Below are 5,423 nucleotides of genomic sequence, written 5' to 3'. Positions count from 1 at the left end.
ACCCATTCTGTCTTAGGTTGCGCTTTCATTGCTTTACATGCGTAAATCTCGCCTCTACATCTAGATCTTAAATTCCTTAAGGACTATCAAGACAGCTGGGTACACAAAACCTAATAAATATTGTTGTTAAACTGAGTTGAAAATATACAGGTGTTGGAGTGAGCAGGACTGAAGTTATGTATGGACCTAAAACTGCCTGGGCTGCAGGGCAAAGGGGAGTTAGATATTAAAAAGGGCAGTTTTTTTTTCTTCACTCTCTCCTCCTGCCCTCTGACTTCCTTATCTTCTTGCTAAATAAGAAAACAAGGCTGAGAAGCTAATAGGCCTTTTGCAAAGCTAACAATTCTTTCTTTGAGGTTCGTAGGATTTTGAGAAGTGATCAAGGCCAAATGACTAGAAGCTGATCTTGGGCACCAGCCAAGTAAACAGAGCTCTGCTAAGCGAAACTATGCAAAAGACTTTGCAGGGGAGTTGATTTTACTCTGGAGCAAATCAAAATCTTACAGGGTCCTGAGATAACAGCGAAGATGAGAACAGAAACCAGACGAGGCCGTGGCAAGACCTCGTACCTGACTCCTCGCCCTGAAGCCCTCATTGCTCACGTGCCCCGCCCTCCTGCTTTTTATTTTCCCACGTTCCAGTCCCTCAGCTCCCTCTTTAAAACCCCCCTCCGTTAACCTGAGTCTTTGAGATGGCTTTAGCCTGGCCATTCTCCTTTGGGTTTACTGGAGAGAAGGGTGAGTCCAGCATCTCTCCTCAGGCCACTGTGTTCATGAATAAAAGCTGACTTCCATTTTCACCAGCATTTGACTTTTGGGTGGTCTGCTTTTGTCTGGGGGCAGGCAGCTAGACCTGGAGTTCGGTTTCAATTTTGCGGAGCCTCAGCCAGGAGCTGAGTGTGTCCTGTAACACAGGTGCTACATTATCACTAGGTACTACAAATCAAGTCTTAAATGATGGGCAAGACTTCGGAATTCATTTTGGAGAAGAATATTCTCCTTTACTCCTTAAGGGAGCACATGTCTGCTTGTTAATTTCTGTTTTAAAGTTAAAATTAGGGGCTGGCCCGGTGGCGCACTGCTACAGTGCGCTGCTTGGGAAGCGCGGTGGCACTCCCGCCGAGGGTTCGGATCCCACATACAGACCGGCCGCTCACTGGCTGAGCGTGGTGCGGGTGCAACACCGAGGGTTGCGATCCCGTTGCCGGTCACGAAAAAAGGAAAAAAAAAAAAAAAGTTAAAATTAAATGTCCCATCTCTGTAAATGTAAAGGAGTAGTTATTTTAAAAAGGCACCTTAAAAAAGATCAAAGGATAACATGAGTTTCTGAAAGACATTTTATCTCATAAACAAATATACTAGCTTTTCTCACAGTGGAATTTAAGATAAAGTACTCAGAGATTATATACTTATTTATTTCATCATTTTTGTAAAGGGGGCTGTTTCCATTCCCACGCACACTGCACCCTGGCTTGCCAGCCTTGGTGGAGCTGGAAGCTTTGAGAGTGCATGGAAAGGAGGGCTGCTTAACTGCAATCCAGGTCCTGTCCACAGTCTTTCAAGAAGGCAGAGCTGCAAATAAAATCTAAATCTTTGCACTGGNGAGCGGACCAGTCTCTATATGGGATCCGAACCCTCGGTGGGAGCGCCGCTGCACTCCCAAGTGCCACACTCCACCGAGTGCGCCACCGGGCCGGCCCTTTAGTTATTATTTTTGTTTTTTGCCGCTTCTTTCATAAAAAGTACTGTACCGTTGTTTAAATTTCTATTTCCATAGTCTTTGTTGAGGCCGGGTATCTTTCCATCTGTTAAATCACTTGTTTCTTATGGGATTTGCCAGTTTCTGTGTTCATTGTTCTTTAATTTTTTTTTCAATAACTTGAATAGTTCTCTGTGTTTCAAGTGTATGTAACTCCTGTTGTTTGCAACTGTTGCATTTAACTTTATGCTCTCTTCTCCCTGTTAGAACATTTTTATGAAGTCAGATTTGTTAACTTTTATTGGCTTTTGAATATCATATCATGCTTTGGAAGAACTCTCCCATCCCAAGATCATGCAGATATATTTCTGTATTATCTTCCAGTATTTTTAATTTTTATATCCACATTCTTACCTGGAATTTATCTTTTTCTTCTTAAACATAAAATTATGAATGGCATTGTCTTTTATATGAGTTTTCTTATTAATGCATATCTTTTAAGCCAATAAGAAAGTGATGGCTTTTCAAAAAAGAAAAAAGAAGCAGTGTTAGTTGTTAACTGGAACACCTGTGCTTCTGGAACTGCGTGCCTATGAGCTGAGCACTATTCTCTTGCAGAGACGGCCTATAATTGAAGCACAGATGATGATTCAACAGAATAAAGAACAATTAAAGGGTGGGAAGAGGAGTGGGAATACCTGGAGGCTTATCTTGGCTCTGACATAACAAACAGGGGAACAGGGGGATCGTGGCTCAGATATTCCTCTCTCGAGCCCCAGTTTCCTTATCTCCATAATGGGAAACTTGAAAGGAGTTTAAATCCAAAATTCTACAGTTTCATGAATTTGGAAAAATCAAAAACTAATTAGCCTGAGAATCTGAGTTAAATGCGATTAAAAACATATGCAATAAATTTCTAACGAATAGTTTATACATATTTGTAATATAGAATAAATGGAGAAGATTTTGAAAATGCCAATAGCCTGGTTTTTCCAGGCCGTGACAAGATTTTTTTTTTTCCTCTCACAAATCAGTCACCTGATGGTTTGAGGTTTAAGTGTGGAATGACTCAACACTAGACATTCTGGTTGTGTCAGTAGGAGTAGAGGTGTGTCTATATAATCATTTATCCTCTGTTTTTTCATTCTTAAAGATCAATCTGAAATGCAAAGCCAGGCCTGTTATGTTTAGAATTGCTGTGTCACAGTAATGGCAGCTTGCTGGAGCCTCACTAGGAACAAGGTCTGAGGAGATTAAAAAAAAAGTGTTCCTGGTGTTTATGATGACACACCTAGATGAATTTTCAAAAAACTCTGCCATCTGCCAAAGATCAGGTGAGGTCAGATCACCTTCCCATCATACCGTGGTGATTAGGGAGAGACAGGTGACATGGAAGGCTTTGGAGACTAGAGTCCTTGATGGATTCAACGCCTGGACAGCCCTTCCAAATCCATTGTACATTCCCAACTTGTCCCCCAGCACTTCCAAAATAAGTGGTATAAGTGCATGGGTACCCACGTCGAGTTCAATTATTTGAATTATTCTCAGTTACAAGTTTCTAAGATCCAATTCGGCAGTAAAAAAAAAAAAAAATGCTGAGTGCTAGTATGTGAATGTTCTGAGTCCAGTGTTTGGTGGGGGATCCTGCAAATAAGCCAGGTGGACAAGCCTTGTGCCCTCAGGTTGTTAGTCCAGTGAGGAAGGGCAGCATTCTCCAGATGGACCTAGCAAAGAAAGGGTAAGTTCTATCAGGCTCCTGTAGCACAGAAGACCAGGATTAATTGGGCAAAAACTTTCAATGTCCTGCTTGCTACCTACTCTCCTAGAAGTGGCTATCTGAAAGGCCCATAGGCCACAGAAGGCCATAGGTCAAAAGTACTCAAAAGACAAATGAGGTAGCACCTCTCCTCATCTCCTCGGGAGTCTGCCCCTCCTTTCTCTCTCTGTCTGGCTCTATTTTTGTCCTTTGCCTACTGAATACCTTGAGATGGAGCAAACAGACTAAATGGCCACAGTTTAATATCTCTATCCTGGAGGTGATCCGCATGGTTCTAGATCACATGGCATGAATAGACAACAGAATGTGATTTACATGAAGACAGAAATGATACGTGAAGTGGCTGCAGCACCTGGTCACCTGGACTATGTCCTTCCTCCCCCTTTCTTTGCTCCACCTGACTCATACAACTGGATGTGGTCCTGACGAAAAGAGTTCAGAGATCACTGCTCTGTGTGGCCTGGTGTATCTTTTAAAAAACAATTCAAATAGCCTTCAGTTACAAAATAGCTTACATTGATTAAGCATCTACTATGTGCCAGACACCAAGTGTCTTACATATTTTAATTCATTTAACCATCATGGTAAACCTTTTGTTATCTACATTCCAGATGAGGAAACNTTGGGTGGTCTGCTTTTGTCTGGGGGCAGGCAGCTAGACCTGGAGTTCGGTTTCAATTTTGTGGAGCCTCAGCCAGGAGCTGAGTGTGTCCTGTAACACAGGGGCTACATTATCACTAGGTACTAAAAATCAAGTCTTAAATGATGGACAAGACTTCGGAATTCATTTTGGAGAAGAATACTCTCCTTTACTCCTTAAGGGAGCACATGTCTGCTTGTTAATTTCTGTTTTAAAGTTAAAATTAAATGGTCCATCTTTGTAAATGTAAAGGAGTAGTTATTTTTAAAAGGCACCTTAAAAAAGATCAAAGGATAACATGAGTTTCTGAAAGACATTTTATCTCATAAACAAATATACTAGCTTTTCTCACAGTGGAATTTAAGATAAAGTACTCAGAGATTATATACTTATTTATTTCATCATTTTTGTAAAGGGGGCTGTTTCCATTCCCACGCACACTGCACCCTGGCTTGCCAGCCTTGGTGGAGCTGGAAGCTTTGAGAGTGCATGGAAAGGAGGGCTGCTTAACTGCAATCCAGGTCCTGTCCACAGTCTTTCAAGAAGGCAGAGCTGCAAATAAAATCTAAATCTTTGCACTGGAACTATCAATGATCACCTTCTATTGTTAATAAATACAGAATGCAGGTTTTAATTCTTGGAACGTAGGTGTGATATGTGACAAAATGCATGCAGATTATCAGCAGTGTCTTGCTCTTAAATAGTGCTCTTCACATAACTGGCCCTCAATTTGGAGGCTAGTAAACACACAACGTTAATGAATGACTAGTGATGGATGGCTGTGGGAGAACAAGAGCGAAAAGGCTATAAAGGCACCTTCTGTTTTGTAAAACTCCCCATTGAAACAGGTGGGGCCAAGAGTGATGGAGCATTCCATACTGAAAGGGAATCCAGGCTGGTGGTGAGGAGTCCTGGCTCACCTGTGGGCAAGCAAGAGGTGGGGCTGCAGGCAAGGAGAGAGACAGAAAAGATCAAACGACAAGCTAGTGGCAGAGAAAGCACAGACACATCCAGGAAGGCCTAAAGAGAACTGTCATCATCCTTTCTGGGCAAGCTGCTATGATTTGGAAGTGGTCTATCCCCAACAAAACTGATGTTGAAATTTAATCCCCAGTGTGGTAGTGGTGGGAGGTGGGGCCCAGGGGAGGTGTTTGGGTCCTGGGTGGATTCTTCACGGATAGATTAATACCCTCCTTCCAGGGTGAGTGAGTTCTCTCTCTATTGTTTCCCTTGAGAGCTCTTTGTATTGGATAAGAAAAATGTGGTATATATACACAATGGAATACTACTCAGCCATAAAAAAGAATG

Source organism: Galeopterus variegatus, unplaced genomic scaffold (genome assembly GCF_000696425.1).
Source record: "Galeopterus variegatus unplaced genomic scaffold, G_variegatus-3.0.2 Scaffold4705, whole genome shotgun sequence".
In the NCBI taxonomy this organism is placed as follows: domain Eukaryota; kingdom Metazoa; phylum Chordata; class Mammalia; order Dermoptera; family Cynocephalidae; genus Galeopterus; species Galeopterus variegatus.
Note: the sequence above shows the minus strand (reverse complement) of the source record.